The sequence below is a fragment of the Hemitrygon akajei genome, unplaced genomic scaffold, assembly GCF_048418815.1.
Source record: "Hemitrygon akajei unplaced genomic scaffold, sHemAka1.3 Scf000077, whole genome shotgun sequence".
Lineage (NCBI taxonomy): Eukaryota > Metazoa > Chordata > Chondrichthyes > Myliobatiformes > Dasyatidae > Hemitrygon > Hemitrygon akajei.
In genome coordinates, this window is record NW_027331963.1 from 1,291,331 (window position 1) to 1,306,570 (window position 15,240).

The window sequence follows — 15,240 nt, forward strand, 5'->3', positions numbered from 1 at the left end:
TCGCAGATCTACTACTCTCCTCCTTGCCTGTGACCCCCTTCCTTAAGCGAGACGGGCAGGTTAGGGATTAGGGCAGATGCACGACAGCGCGAGGAATTGTCTGGTCTTGCACCTCGGTAGACGGATGAAAGGCCCAGACTGATTTCCAAGCGCCCCGCCCCGTCCGACAAAATACACGGCGCAGCGGCGACCTCTACTGGCCAGGCCTGGGACTGCCGCCCGTGTTCACATTCTCCCTCTGGCAGAATCAGAATCGGGTTTCTTATCACCGGCATGTGAACTTAGCAGCAGCAGTTCAATTTAGAAGAAAAAAATAATAATATTAAATAAGTAAATCAATTCCTGTATACGTATATCGAATAGATTATAATCCTACAAAAAAAAACCAGAAATACTATATATTTTATAAAAGTGATGTTGTGTCCAAGGTCTCAATATCAATTTAGGAATCGGATGGCGGAGGGGAAGAAACTGTTCCGGAATCTCTGAGTGCGTGCCTTCAGGCTTCTGTAACTCCTACCTGATGGAGACAGTGAGAAGAGGGCATGCCATGGATGCTGGATGTCCATAACAATGGACGCTGCCTTTCTGAGACAACGCTCCCTGAAGATGTCCTGGGTACTTTGTAGGCTAGTGCCCAAGATGGATCTCTTCACTCCACTCACTCATTTCCGACTCTCCCCCCCTCTTCCTGTCCCCTCTTCCTTCCTATCCCACTCACCCCATCTCCCTCAAATCCCACCTCCTCGCTCCACTCCACTCGCATTTTCGACTCTCCCATCCCTCGACGACCCCTTATTCCTCTCTATCCACCTCATCCCATCTCCCCAAAATCTCCTCCTCCCTCCACTCTACTCACTCATTTCTGATTCTCCCTTCCTTCTCCAATCCCCTCTTCCTCCCAAACCCTATCAGCTCATCTCCCTCAAATCCCACCTCCTCCGTCTTCCCCTACTGTTTACTCATTTCCGACTCTCCCCTCCCTCTCCCTGTCCTCCTCTTACTCTCTATCACCCTCAACCCATCTCCCTGAAATCCCACTCTCCCCTTCCCTCCCCCTGAACACCCACATCATCCCCATCTCCGTCATTCCATTGAAGTTAAACTTGTGGAAGTTGAAAATTAAATTATATTAGCATTACCAAAAAAAAAACAAGGATCTGTTCACGGGTTCAGAAATCCGACGGCGGAGGCGAAGAAGCTTTTCCTGAATCGTTGTGTTTGTGCCTTCAGGCTCCTGTACCTCCTCCCTGATGGTAGGAGTAAGAAGAGGGCATGTCCTGGGAAATGGGGGTCCTTAATGACGGACGCCACCTTTTTTGAGATACTGCATCATCTTTGGACGATGTCCCGGGCGCTGTGGGAGTGCCGCCCCTTGTGGAGACGGCTGGCATTGCAGCTCCCTGCGGCGTTTTCCCGATCTTGTGCAGTGGTGCTCCCCTCCATTCCGGTAGGGGAAACTCTCCACCTTGCCCCTGTTCTCCCTCCTGAAGCGAGATGGGCAGATGAGGGATTAGGGCAGATGCACGACAGCGTGAGGAATTGTCTGGTCTTGTATCTCGGTAGATGGATGGAAGGCCCAGACTGATTTCCAAGCACCGCGCCCCGTCCGGTAAAATACACGGCGCAGCGGCGACCTCTGCTGGCCAAGCCCGGGACTGTCGTCCGTGTTCACACGCTCCCTCAACCAGAATCAGAATCGGGTTTATTATCACCGGCATGTTAACTTAGCAGCAACAGTTCAATATAGAATTAAAAATTAATAATTATAATATAAATAATAATCAATTCAATTACAGTATACGTATATTGTATAGATTATTATTGTGCAAAAATTCAGGAATACTATATATTTTTTTAAATGTGTGGTAGTGTTTAAGGGTTCAATGTCCATTTAGGAATCGGATAGCAGAGGGGAAGAAGCTGTTCCTGAATCGCTGATTGTGTGCCTTCTGGCTTCTGTACCTTCCGTCGGATTGTGACAGTGAGAAGAGGGCATACCCTGGGTGCTGGGGGTCTTTAATAATTGACGCTGCCTTTCTGAGACACCGCTCCCTGAAGATGTCCAGGGTACTTTGTAGGCCAGTGCCCAAGATGAAGCTGGCTAGATTTTCAACCCTCTGCAGCCTCTTTCGGTTCTGTGCAGTAGCCCGTCCATACTAGACAGTTATGCAGCCTGTCAGAATGCTCTAAAGAAGGTTTTGAGCGTATTTGTTGACATGCCAAATCTCTTCAAACTCTTAATAAAGTATGGCTGCTGTCTTGCCTTCTTTATGACTACATCGATATGTTGCGACCAGGTTAGATCCTCAGAGATCTTGACACCCAGGAACTTGAAGGTGCTCACTCTCTCCACTTCTGATCCCTCCATTAAGATTGGTATGTGTTCCTTCATTTTACCCTTCCTGAAGTCCACAATCAGCTCTTTCATCTTACTGACGTTGAGTGCCGAGTTGTTGCTGCGGCACCACTCCACTAGTTGGCATATCTCACTCCTGTACGCCCCTCTCATCACCACCTGAGATTCTACCAACAATAATTGTATCATCTGCAAATCTGTAGAATGTATTTGAGCTCTGCCTAGCCGCACAGTCAAGGGTATAGAGAGAGTAGAGCAGTGGGCTAAGCACACACCCCTGAGGAGCGCCAGTGTTGATCGACAGCGAGGAGGAGATGTTATCACCGATCCACACAGATTGTGGTCGCCCGGTTAGGAAGTCGAGGATCCAATTGCAGAGGGAGGTCCAGAGGCCCAGGTTCTGCAACTTCTCCATCAGGATGGTGTTGAACGCTGAGATATAGACGACGAACCCGCCCTGTTGCTGTTGGAATGGGTGAAAAATTGTCCCACCTTCTTCTCCCAGTGGAGGGGAAATATAGAAATCGGAGGTGCGGAGGGCCTCGTGCCGGATCCCCTAAAGGTGAACTCGCAGGGTTGAGTCGTTGGCGGTGAAGGCAAATGGAATATGAACGTTCATTTCCAGAGCACTAGAATAGAAGCCAAGGGTGTGATCACAGACACGGGAAACCCAGACGCAGACATGTTGGAAATCCAAAGAAACACGCAGTCAAAATGCCGGAGGGACTCAGCAGGCCAGGGAGCATCTCTGGGAAAGAGGAGACAGTCGATGTTTTTGGGGCCGAGACCTTATATCGGGACTGCGTTGGGAGGGAGCTTTCAGAGTTAGAAGATGTGGGGTGAGGTGAGGAAGAATTGGCAGGTGATTGGTGAACCCGAGAGGGTGAAGTAAAGAGCTGGGAAGTTGATTGGTGAAAGAGGTACAGGTGTTGGAGAAGGGGGAGTCTCATTGGTAAATTAGATAAAGGGCTGGCGAAGGGGCTGATCCGATTGATGAAACAGTTGAAGGAAATGGTTAAAGGGGAATCTGATTGGTGAAAGAGCTAAAGGACCGGAGAAGGGGGTGATCCGACTGGTGAAAGAAATACAGGGCTGGAGTTGGGGTGATCAGATTGGTGAAAGTGATGAAGAGGATGGTTAAGGAGGAATCTGATTGGTGAAAGAGATAAAGGGCAGGAGAAGGGGGTGATCTGATTAGTGAAAGAGATAAAGGGCTGGCGAAGGGGCTGATCCGATTGGTGAAACAGTTGAAGGAAATGGTTAAAGGGGAATCTAATTGGTGAAAGAGCTAAAGGACCGGAGAAGGGGGTGATCCGACTGGTGAAAGAAATACAGGGCTGGAGTTGGGGTGATCAGATTGGTGAAAGAGATGAAGAGGATGGTTAAGGAGGAATCTGATTGGTGAAAGAGATAAAGGGCAGGAGAGGGGGGATCTAATTGGCGAAAGAGATAAAGGGCTGGAGAAGGGGGTGATCTGATTAATGAAAGAGATAAAGGGCTGGAGAAGAGGGGATCTGATTGGCGAAAGAAATACAGGGCTGGAGAAGGGGGTGATCTCATTGGTGAAAGAGATTAGGAAGCTGGTTAAGGGGGAATCTGATTGGTGAAAGAGATGAAGGAGATGGCTAAAGGGGAATCTGATTGGCGAAAGAGATGAAGGAGATGGTTAGGGGGGATAAGATTATTAACGGATTGGACACGCTGGAGGCAGGAAGCATGTTCCCGCTGATGGGTGAGTCCAGATCCAGAGGCCACAGTTTAAGAATATGGGGTGGGCCATTTAGAACTGAGATGCGGAAAAACTTTTTCACCCAGAGTGTGGATCTATGGAATGCTCTGCCCCAGAAGGCAGTGGAGGGCAAGTCTCTGGATGCATTTAAGAGAGAGTTAGATAGAGCTCATAGATAGCGGGGTCAAGGGATATGGGGAGAAGGCAGGAACGGGGTACTGATTGTGTATGATCAGCCGTGATCACAGTGAATGGCGGTGCTGTGTAGAAGGGCCAAATGGCCTACTCCTGCATCTACTGTCTATCGTCTAATCTGGTGAAAGAGGTACAAGGGTTGGAGAAAGGGTGATTTGATTGGTGAAAGAAATAAAAGGCTGGAGAAGGGGGGATATGATTGGTGTAAGAGACACAGGGCTGGAGAGGGGGGATCTGATTGGTAGAAGAGACACAGGGCTGGAGAGGGGGGATCTGATTGGTAGAAGAGACACAGGGCTGGAGAGGGGGGGGGGATCTGATAGGAGAGGACAGAAGAGCATGGACGAACAGAAAGTGGGAGGAGCACCAGAGAGAAGTAACGGGTAGGTAAGAAGACAAGGTGAGGCGGTGGTGGGGGGGGGGGGGCAGGTGGGGGAGACAGGAAAGAGGAGTGGTGAAGGAGAGGAAGTAGGCAATTAACCGGAAGGAGGAATCGATGCTTATGCCACCAGGTTGGAGAGGGGTCCAGAGGAGGTTCACGAGAATGATGCAGGGACTGAAAGGGTTAACGTATGAGGAGCGACTGGCGGCTCCGGGCCTGAACCTGCAGGTTAGAAGAATGAGGTCGTGGTGGTGTGTGTGTGGGGGGGGGGGGGGGGGGGGGGACACAGATTGAGTGGATGTGGAGAGGATGTTTCCTATAATGGGGGAGTCTAGGACCAGAGGACACAGATAGAGTGGATGTGGAGAGGATGTTTCCTGTAGTGGGGGAGTCTAGGACCAGAGGACACAGATAGAGTGGATGTGGAGAGGATGTTTCCTATAATGGGGGAGTCTAGGACCAGAGGACACAGATAGAGTGGATGTGGAGAGGATGTTTCCTGTAGTGGGGGAGTCTAGGACCAGAGGACACAGATAGAGTGGATGTGGAGAGGATGTTTCCTGTAGTGAGGGAGTCTAGGACCAGAGGACACAGATAGAGTGGATGTGGAGAGGATATTTCCTGTAGTGGGGGAGTCTAGGACCAGAGGACACAGATAGAGTGGATGTGGAGAGGATGTTTCCTGTAGTGAGGGAGTCTAGGACCAGAGGACACAGATAGAGTGGATGTGGAGAGGATGTTTCCTGTAGTGAGGGAGTCTAGGACCAGAGGACACAGATAGAGTGGATGTGGAGAGGATGTTTCCTGTAGTGGGGGAGTCTAGGACCAGAGGACACAGATAGAGTGGATATGGAGAGGATGTTTCCTACAGTGGAAAGTACTCTTTTTTTGACAAGATCTTTAATAGTGTTTCTGAGCAGAGAGATCTTGTGATCCAAGTTCACAGCACCTTGAAAGCGGCCACGCAGTCGAGGCTTTGAGTTCAAGAGTCAGCGGGTGATGTTGCAACTTTATTAAACTCTGGTCAGGATACACCTGGAGAATTGTGGACAGTTCTGGCCGTCCCAGTACGGGAAGGATGTCGAGGTTTTGGAGAGGGTGCAGAAGAGATTCACCATGTTGCTGTCTGGTTTATAGGGCATGTTCTGTCACAAGTGGCTGGATAAACGTGGGTTGTTTTCGCTGGAGGCTGAGGGGAGATCTTAGAGCAGTTTACAGGATTATGAGAGGCATAGATAGAGTGGATAGGGGGGTATCTGTTTCCCAGGGTTGACATGTCTAGTACCGGAGGGCAGGCACTGAAAGTGACGGGGGGGGGGGGGGGGGGATGTGAGGGGTAAGTTTTTTTTTACTCGGAGAGTGGTGGATGCCTGATCTGCCGGTAGAGGGAAATATATTAGGGGCTTTTAAGAGACGTTTGGAGAGGCATGTGGAGATGAGGAAGGTGGAGGGATTGGTGTCGTTTTTGATTTAAGTTTCAGCTTGGACGGTACAACATTGTGGGCCCAATGGCCTGTTCTTGATCTACGTTCTATGATCTATGACACGGGGAGGGGAGTACAAGATGGACTGAGGGAGGGTTTAACGGACAGTACACCGGTCAAAGACCCTCTTCTCCCTTCCTCTCCAACACCTCCCACCCCCACCACCCCCAGCCTCTCTCCATGATGCCGATCCCGGCGAAGGCGGACACAACGTTCCTGGTGACGGAGCCGCTGTGCCAGATCCCGGGATTCCCGCCGTCCTACGCCAGCGCGCAGCTCCCGCCGGGGACCTACGTGATCCCCGGCCGAGAGGAGGAGGCGGCCGAGGCCGAGAGGAAGGCGACCAGAGGAGACTGATAACCTGACGATGGGTGGCCGAGGGATCCGCAGCGGGGCCGAGCCGATATCGGGCGGCGGGGGTGGGGGGGGGGGGGGCGGCTAGGGAAGGGACACTCCCTACCGTTCACCGTCCGTGTCCTACCCTCGTACGCCGAGGTCCCCCCGTCCCTCGACACTCCCCACCGTTCACCGTCCGTGTCCTACCCTCGTACGCCGAGGTCCCCCCGTCCCTCGACACTCCCCACCGTTCACTGTCTTTGTCCCACCCTCGTACCCCGAGGTCCCCCCGTCCCGCGACACTCCCCACCGCTCACGGTGCGTGTCCGACCCTCGTACCCCGAGGTCCCCCCGTCCCTCCACACTCCCCACCGTTCACAGTCCGTGTCCTACCCTCGTACCCCGAGGTCCCCCCGTCCCTTGACACTCCCCACCGTTCACTGTCCGTGTCCTACCCTCGTACCCCGAGGTCCCCCCGTCCCTCGACACTCCCCACCGTTCACTGTCCGTGTCCTACCCTCGTACCCCGAGGTCCCCCCGTCCCTCGACACTCCCCACCGTTCACCGTCGTGTCCTACCCTCGTACGCCGAGGTCACCCCTTCACTCGACACTCCCCACCGTTCACCGTCCGTGTCCTAACCCTCGTACCCCGAGGTCCCCCCGTCCCTCGACACTCCCCACAGTTCACCGTCCGTGTCCTACCCACGTACGCCCAGGTCCCCCCTGTCCCTCGACACTCCCTACCGTTCACCGTCCGTGTCCTACCCTCGTACGCCGAGGTCCCCCTGTCCCTCGACACTCCCCACCGTTCACGGTCCGTGTCCTACCCTCGTACGCCGAGGTCCACCCGTCCCTCGACACTCCCCACCGTTCACGGTGCGTGTCCCACCCTCGTACGTCGTGGTCCCCCCGTCCCTCCACACTTTCCACCGTTCACGGTGCGTGTTCCTACCCTCGTACGCCGAGGTCCCCCCGTCCCTCGACACTCCCACCGTTCACGGTGCGTGTCCCAACCTCGTACACCGAGATCCCTCTGTCCCTCCACACTCCCCACCGTTCTCGGTGCGTGTCCTACCTTCGTACGCCGAGGTTACCCCGTCCCTCGACACTCCCCCACCGTTCACGGTGCGTGTCCTACCCTCGTACACCGAGGTCCCCCTGTCCCTCGACACTCCCCACCGTTCACGGTGCGTGTCCTACCCTCGTACACCGAGGTCCCCCTGTCCCTCGACACTCCCCACCGTTCACGGTGCGTGTCCCACCCTCGTACGCCGAGGTCCCCCTGTCGCTCGACACTCCCCACCGTTCACGGTGCGTGTCCCATCCTCGTACGCCGAGGTCCCCCTGTCCCTCGACACTCCCCACCGTTCACGGTGCGTGTCCCACCCTCGTACACCGAGGTCCCCCCCCCGTCCCTCGACACTCCCCACCGTTCACGGTGCGTCTCCTACCCTCGTACGCCGAGTTCCCCCCGTCCCTCGACACTCCCCACCGTTCACGGTGCGTGTTCTACCCTCGTACGCCGAGGTTCCCCTGTCCCTCGACACTCCCACCGTTCACGGTGCGTGTCCCACCCTCGTACCCCGAGGTCCCCCCGTCCCTCGACACTTCCCACCGTTCACGGTGCGTGTCCTACCCTCGTACGCCGAGGTCCCCCTGTACCAAATACATGGAAAATGGATGAATATGGGCAATTTGTGGACATAAGTTGTGTTATCCATTTGAAAACTATTTTAGTTTATTCGGCACTACTTTGTAGCTGAACGTCCTGTATACTGCCTTTTCTCTTTGTTGCTATCTGTCCCCCGCTCTCACCCTCTCACACCCGCACCCTACCCCCTCTAACTCCCTGTCTCTCTCTGTCCCCACACATTCCCCATCCCTGCACCTCCCTGCGCTCCCTTCCACCCTCTCAGTCTCATCCACACCCCCCTCTTTCCTGCCCTCCCCGTCCCTCACACTCCTCTCCCTCTCCCCCATCTCCGCCCGCTTCTCCCTCAAGCTCCCTCCTCCTCTCTCACCCCCTCCCCTTCAAACCCCCGCCATTCCTCTCTCCTCCCCTCCCTCCCCTTCCTCTCACCCCCTTCCCCCTCTCTTTCAGTACAGGAGAAGGGAGGTTCAACTGCAGTTGTACAAGGCCTTGGTGAGACCACACCTAGAATATTGTGTGCAGTTTTGGTCCCCTAATCTGAGGAAGACATTCTTGCCACAGAGGGAGTACAGAGAAGGTTCACCAGATTGATTCCTGGGATGGCAGGACTTTCATATGAAGAAAGACTGGATCGACTAGGCTTATACTCACTGGAATTTAGAATATTGAGGTGGGATCTTATTGAAACGTATAAAATTCTAAAGGGATCGGGCAGGCCAGATGCATGAAGATTGTTTCCGATGTTGGGGAAGTCCAGAACGAGGGGTCACAGTTTAAGGATAAAGGGGAAGCCTTTGAGGACCGAGATGAGGAAAAACTCCTTCACACAGAGAGTGGAGAGTCTGTGGAATTCTCTGCCACAGGAAACAGTTGAGGCCAGTTCATTGGCTATATTTAAGAGGGAGTTAGATATGGCCCTTGTGGCTAAAGGGATCAGGGGTATGGAGAGAAAGCAGGTACAGGGTTCTGAGTTGGATGATCAGCCATGATCATACTGAATGGCGGTGCAGGCTCGAAGGGCCGAAGGGCCTACTCCTGCACCTATTTTCTATGTTTCAATGTTTCCCTCGCAGTTCGGGCAAATGGCCTCGGGGATCTCCAGCGCTCTGCTGGGTCTGCTGATCCAGTTCATCGCCCGCTGGCAGCTGGGTTACGCCATGTTGGTCGGCACTCCCTGGTGGACGGGCGTCATTGTGAGTGCGGCCCCCTCGCGGGCCGGGCTGGGTCAGCGAGGAGAGAGGCGGCCACGAGGGAGAGGGGCGGAGGCGGAGGCGACGGGCAATGGAGAGGGAGGGCTGAGGGAAAGGAGGGGGAGAGGGGGCGGTGAGGAGGGCGGGAGGAGGGAGTTGCACCTGCTCGGAATTGATCGCCTGACACGGTTTATTCAGTCCACAGTGGCCGGGATGTTAATCAAGGCTGTTCACAAGTCTCCAAACAAATCCACGGTGAGTTTGCAGTTCCCTGTCTCCGTATCCTTCCCCCCTCCCCTCTCTTCCCTTCCCCGCCTCTCTTTCTCTCCTTCGCCATTCTCTCTCTCCACTTCAGCCTTCTCTCTCTCTCTTCTTCCCACTCTCCGTCCACCCCTCTCTCTCCTCCCCTGCCTCTTTCTCTCTCCTTCCCCCCTCTCTCGTCCTCCAGTCTCTGTCCCCTCCCCTTCGATCTCTCTCTCCTCCCTTTCTCTCTCTCTCCTCGCCTCTCTTATCCCCTCTCTCCTCTCTCTCCTTCTCCACTCTCCTCCTTCAGTCTCCTTCCCATCCCCTTCGCTCTCTCTCTCCTCCTCCTTCTCCCTGTCTCCCTCCCCCTCTCTCCCCTCCCTCTCTCCCCTCTCTCTCCTTCCCCCTACTCTCTCCTTCCACCTCTCTCTCCTTCCCGTTCTCTCTCCTTGCCCTTCTCTCTCCTTCCCCTACTCTCTCTCTCACTTCCACTCTCTCTCTTTTCCCTTTCTTTATCCCCCATCGCGGTGTCTCTCACATTTCTCTTCCTCCTCTTCCTCTCTCTCTCACTCTCTCTCTTTCCCCTCCCCTTTCCCTGCTCTCCCTCTCCCGATTTCTTCATCTCTTCTCTACACCCTCTCCCTCTGTCCACTCTTCTCTCTTCGCCCTCTCATGCTCCCCTTCTCTCCCTCTCCCTCTGATCCTCCCCGCCTCTCCTCCATTTTCACTCTCCGTGTCACTCCCCCCATCTCTTTTCCACTTTCCTTCCATCTCTGGGACTACCAACCCGCTCCCCCTTCTCCCTTACCACTGTCCCTCTCTCTGTCCATCTCCTCGCTTCTCTCTCTCTCTCTCTCTCTCTCTCTCTCTCTCCTGTTTTTCTTTCTTCCTCTCTTTAGCTCTCTGTCTGCCCCTTCTCCCATTCCACCTCCCTCGCTCTCCTCCCTCTCTATCTCTTCCTTCTTCCTTTCCAACCTCTCTCTCTTTCCGCCTCTCCCGCTTCTCTTTTTCCACCCCTTCTCCCTCCGTTCTGTTTCCACCTTCTCTCTCTCTCTCTCTCTCTCTCTCTCTCCTCTCTCTCTCTCTCTCTCTCTCTCTCTCTCTCTCTCTCTCTCTCTCTCTCTCTCTCTCTCTCTCTCTCTCTCTCTCTCTCTCACTCGCCCCTCTACATTTCGTCACGTACACACGACCCTGTGAATAGAACAGAATACAGCCGGAGCCCGGTGTTGCTGTTAACAAATCACTATTTTAATCGGAACCACCAAATATAGTAAGAAAGTAAACCAAGAGTTAGCAAGATTATGCCTATATAGAGGTAAAAATAAAGTTCTCAAACTCATTCAAGCTCAGTTTGGCAGGAGGTCACAGTCCAAAATGGAGAGTAACGGGGTAGTGTGGGTTTAGTACTATTTTTTTAAGGTTTATTTGGTTCGGCCACAACATGGAGGACTGAAGGGCATGTACTGTGCTGTAGTGTTCTATTCAAAACAAGCCGCAGGGAAAACATTCATTGTCCATCAGGTAACTCCACCTCCCTCACCATAGTAAACAAGTCTTTCTCCCCCGCCCCCCCCCCCCCCCCCCCCCCCCCCCCCCCCCCCCCCCCCACGTCCCTTCCAATTTCTCTCTCTCTCCCTGTTCCTATCTCCTCTTCCTTTCTACTTTCTGGCTCTCTCTCTCTCTCTCCCCCCCTCCTTCCCTCTCTCTCATTCCCCCCGTATCTTATCTCTCTCCCCCACTCTCTTTCTGCATCCCTCTCACCCGCTCTCGATCCTCCCTCTCTCCTCCCTTTTCAATTCCTCTCCCACTCTCTCTCTCTGTCCCTCCTCCGCACCGTTTCCACACACACACACACTCTCTCTCCCCCCTCCTCTGGCTCTTCTCAATTTATCCCTTTCTCTGTCCTCCCACACTCACTCTCTCTCTTTCTCTCTTTCTCTACGGCAGACCATCGCCTGCCTGGTTGCGAATGTGATCTGCGCCCTCGCCTGCACTCCCGCCGTCATCCTGTACTCGCTGAACGTCCGCATCTTCCCCTGCATCGTTTACTGCTAAACCGGATGCCGGATGGTGAGTGTTCCACCCGACCCCCAACACACACACACACACACACACACACACACACACACACACACACACACACACACACACACACACACACACACACACACACTAGCGAGCCAGCCCTCATCCACACAACCCCACCCCGCACCCACGGCCTTCCCCCTCTCTCGCGGCGCTATCTTGCACCCCTCGCGGTAGCGCTCCTCACTCCACGCAAAAGCCTCCTCCGAACCCTCCCTCCCCTCTGTTGTAGCGGCCCCTCTCTCCTCTCCTCCCCCTCCCTCCCCTCGACCACTTCCTCCGGCAGCTCCTTCCACAGACGGACACCCGTAACCCCTCTAAAACCTTTCCTATCCGCGTCCCTGTCCGAGTGTCGTTAATGTACCTGCCTCGACCACTTCCTCTGGCAGCTCCTTCCATAGACGGACCACCCGTATCCTCTAAACCTTTCCTATCCGTTGTCCCTGTCCGAGTGTCGTTAATGTACCTGCCTCGACCACTTCCTCCGGCAGCTCCTTCCACAGACGGACCACCCGTATCCCTCTAAACCTTTCCTTCCGTGTCCCTGTCCGAGTGTCGTTAATGTACCTGCCCCAACCACTTTCTCTGGCAACTCCTTCCACAGACGGACCACCCGTATCACTCTAAACCTTTCCTATCCGTGTCCCTTTCCGAGTGTCGTTAATGTACCTGCCTCGACCACTTCCTCCGGCAGCTCCTTCAACAGACGGACCACCCGTATCCCTCTAAACCTTTCCTATCCGTGTCCCTGTCCGAGTGTCGTTAATGTACCTGCCTCGTCCACTTCCTCCGGCAGCTCCTTCCACAGACGGTCCACCCGTATCCCTCTAAACCTTTCCTATCCGTGTCTCTGTCCGAGTGTCGTTAATGTACCTGCCTCGTCCACTTCCTCCGGCAGCTCCTTCCACAGACGGTCCACCCGTATCCCTCTAAACCTTTCCTATCCGTGTCCCTGTCCGAGTGTCGTTAATGTACCTGCCCCGACCACTTCCTCTGGCAGCTCCTTCCACAGACGGACCACCCGTATCACTCTAAAACTTTCCTATCCGTGTCCCTGTCCCAGTGTCGTTAATGTACCTGCCTCGACCACTTCCTCCGGCAGCTCCTTCCACCGACGGACCACCCGTATCCTTCTAAACTTTTCCTATCCGTGTCCCTGTCCGAGTGTCGTTAATGTACCTGCCTCGACCACTTCCTCTGGCAGCACCTTCTAGAGGCGGACCACTCTCTGGGTGAAAAAGTTTCCTCTCGGGTCCCATATTAAATCTCTAAAACCTGTGCCCTCTGGTTCTTGATTCCCCGACCCTGGGGAGAAGCCTGTTCACATTCACCCTATCTGTGTCCCCTCGTGGTTTTTCACATCTCAGTAAGGTCCCCCCCCAGCGCTCCAGGGAATGAAGTCCCTACCTGCCCGACCTCTCTCCGTAACTCAGTCCCTCGAGTCCCGGCGACACCCTCGTAAATCCTCGTGAGCTTCCGCCTCCGGTACACGGTGCCTCGTCCGATGATGGCGGTCATGCCAAACGCCGCCTTCACCGCCCCGTCTGCCTGTGACCCCACTTTCAGGGAACCATAAATCTAGGAATCTCGGAATAATGATGCATATTTCCCTGAAGGTGGAATCTCATGTGAATAGGGTGGTGAAGAAAGCTTTTGGTAGGCTGGCCTTTATAAATCAGAGCACTGAGTATAGGAGTTGGGATGTAATGTTAAAATTGTACAAGGCATTGGTGAGGCCGAATTTGGAGTATTGTGTACAGTTCTGGTCACCGAGTTATAGGAAAGATGTCAACAAAATAGAGAGAGTACAGAGAAGATTTACTAGAATGTTCCCTGGGTTTCAGCACCTTAGTTACAGGGAAAGGCTGAACAAGTTAGGTCTTTATTCTTTGAAGCGTAGAAGGTTGAGGGGGGACTTGATAGAGGTATTTAAAATTATGAGGGGGATAGATAGAGTTGACGTGGATAGGCTTTTTCCATTGAGAGTAGGGGAGATTCAAACAAGAAGACATGAGTTGAGAGTTAAGGGGCAAAAGTTTAGGGGCAACAGGAGGTGGAACTTCTTTACTCAGAGAGTGGTAGCAGCGTGGAAGCAGCTTCCAGTAAAAGTGGTAGAGGCAGGTTCGAATTTGTCATTAAAAAATTGGACAGGAAAGGAATGGAGGGTTATGGATTGAGTGTAGGTCGGTGGGACTAGGTGAGAGTAAGCGTTCGGCATGGACTAGAAGGGCCGAGAGGGCCTGTTTCTGTGCTGTTATTGTTATATGGTTATAAACCAAAACTTGGCGCGTTCCGTTAATCGAAGGCTAAAGTTCTCCGTCTCTCACCCTCTCCCTCTTTCACCCCTCTCCGCCTCTCACCCTGTCCCTGTCTCACTCTCTCTGTCTCTGCCCCCTCTGTTTTCCACGTTTCTCTCCCTTCCCTGTCCGACCTCTCTCATCTCCTGCCTCTCACCTCCCTCTCCCCCATCTGACTCTCATGTCTCTCCCTCGATCAACTGTCCTCTGCCACCTCTCTTCTTTCTCCCCCTTCCCTACCCCCATCTCTCTCCCACCCACCCGCTCTCTTCCTCACCCATTGACCCCTTCTCTTCCTCCCGGTCTATGTCTCCCCACCTCCGCCTATCCAATACCCACTCTCACTCACTCGTCTCTCTTCCCCGGCCATCTTCACCCATGCCCCTCCCTCCCTCTCTCTCTTTCTCTCACCTCTCGCTCTCACCCCATTTCTCTCTCTCTCTCTCCACCACTCCACTCCTCTCTTTCCGTCTGGCTCTCTCCCCTCTCCCATGCTCCCTCCGCTCTGTCCCTCCGCCAAACACCGAATCTCTCAGAGGTTTGTCAGCGGGATGACGGTGATCTTGCTGGTCAACTGCCTGGTCTCGCTGGTGATGTCCGTCCTCACGGCCATCGCCAACAGCAGGGACCTGGAGTGCTGCGCCGCACAGCCTCCGGTGGTGAGTGGGATCTTCCTGTGCATGGAAGGGGTGTGTGTGGGCGGCGAGGGATGGGTCATGGGTACAAGAGATGGGGGAGGTGAACAGCGTGGGGAGGGAGCAAGAGAGCGGGAGGGGGTAGACAGAGATGGAGGCAGAAAAGGAATAAAAGGGTGCAGAGAGGGGTGGAGAGAGGAGGATAGGGTGGGGAGAGGGGATGATGGGGTGGTGAGGGGAGGGTAGGGTGGGGAGCGGGGTGGAGAGAGGAGGGTAGGGTGGGGAGAGAGTGGTGGGGGAAGAGATGGAGAGAGAAGAGGGGACAAGGGGACTGAGAGAGAGGCTGACGGAGTTGGTCTCATCTCCTCTCCTCACCTTATCTTTCTTCCCTCCCCTCCTCGATCTGATTCCTCTCTCTTCCCCACCCCCTGCAGAAAATGGTGATGCTCCACGCCAACCAGCCCGCACCGCCAGACCTCGCCTCCATCTTCTCCGGCAAGCCGGCGCCCACCCTACCTTTGACGGGCCCAGTGACGACACGTCCACCTACTCCATGGGACAGCCTGAACGATTCGGGCCGAGCGATCTGAGGCTCAGCCCGAAAGAAAAGTCAAAGCAGGACTTTCGAGACTGAGGAGGGGAGGGGATGGTAA